General features: G+C 47.2%; 1 pseudogene; it reads right to left on the bottom strand.

The window, feature by feature from the left end:
- Window positions 1-237: 237 nt before the first annotated feature.
- LOC119367735 lies at window positions 238-1,203 on the bottom strand (annotated as a pseudogene).
- Window positions 1,204-1,526: the final 323 nt, after the last annotated feature.

The following is a 1,526-nucleotide window of genomic DNA, read 5'->3' as shown; positions in this document are numbered from 1 at the left end:
CAACAATTATATAATTGAAAACCTCTTTTGAATACAAATTTACTGGTATAACTTTTGCTCCCGCAGCAGTCGGTTTTGTTGGTTAAATTTATGGTCAAAGTTGAAGCACGAAATTCAAGGACGCATTATATTTTGCAACGGAGTGAATACTAAATAATTCACTTGCCTCTACTGCCCTAAAGTCAGGCCAGGTCCTGGTACATTCATTGATTATATTTTGTGGGCAAAACTGCTTCCTAAATGTACAACAAATTTGCAGCTCATTCTCCCTCTTGAACCTCTGGTCTGGAGGAAACTTGAAAAGAAGAAGAAAACGAAAAAAAGTGGGAAAAAATCAGGACATCTCTACATGTTTGCACAATTGAAGTGATCCTGATTGTTGAGTTGAGAACTTGAGACTGTTGAATACTTCATGGATCAAGTATCATGCTTCCACACCTACACTTCCAGCTCAGAGGTTTGTAGTCGGAGATGCCACCATTGACCCTGTAGGTGGTGAGCATTGCTGCGCTGATGTCACTCGCCGCATCATGGTGTTCTCGGCCAGCTCTCTGCTTGTGATCCTGTGGCACTATGGGCACCTGCACTGCCTCGCAGTGGCCACAAGACATGCACACCCTCTCACACCTTGGTGGCCTTGATCCGATCAGGCCACTCCGTTCCATCTTCATCATCTCCCCTCTGCGTCCCCCCTCCTCTTATGACATTAACAAAACAATGCTTAATTAGCACTGTAGCACGAGCAAAGGTCCATCAGGCAACAGCAACAACTAGCTGATTATTTGTACCTTACTGCTGCCAATCTCTAGTAACCTCAGTGGCAACCTCCCTGTGACAGAAATTGAGAAAGTATAGTTGAGTAAGAAAGTACCACGGAAATGTGGAATGACTGTTTCAAACTAGAAACATTGGGATGAGCACTAGAGGTCTTACCGGCATCCGAATATGCCGACTCCAAGAAGGGGAGGAGGAGGACCGAGAGGAAGAACAGAGGCAACGACATGTGGGTACTGCCACTGCATTGCAAAAGATGGACCATTCTTGTCTGTGTTGAACCTTCGTAATTAAACTAGCTCAATCGGTTTTTCCGGCCCCTAAGGCAAACTGATCCGAATCTTCCAGCGGCTAGCTAGACCTCTATCGGCGGTTCCATTGCAGCAATATCGAGTTCATAGCAAGATTTCTGGTGTGGTATATCGTGGTTCGGTGGGGGAGATGAGATGAGATGAGACGAGGAGGAAGAAGCGGAGTGCTAAATAGGATAGAATATTTGGTACTCGGATTGAAAAAAAAAGTTCTAGCAGATTCGGGTGCGGGTTGCTAGCTCTTTCCAGGTGCAGACTCTGGAGTGCATTCATAAGGCCAACTCCACCGCGCGACTCTAAACGGACGTCCGTTTTGTCCGGATTCTGTCCGTTTGGGTAGGGGGATTGGGTCGTGTCCGGGCAGTTTCCGGGATGCGGTGGCCGTGCGTCCAGCGCGCGGACGCATCCCGGCCGCATCTTGTCCGTGTGCACATTTCTTTG

The sequence above is a fragment of the Triticum dicoccoides genome, chromosome 2B (genome assembly GCF_002162155.2).
Source record: "Triticum dicoccoides isolate Atlit2015 ecotype Zavitan chromosome 2B, WEW_v2.0, whole genome shotgun sequence".
Classification (NCBI taxonomy): domain Eukaryota; kingdom Viridiplantae; phylum Streptophyta; class Magnoliopsida; order Poales; family Poaceae; genus Triticum; species Triticum dicoccoides.
This window is presented reverse-complemented; position numbering and strand designations above follow the sequence as displayed.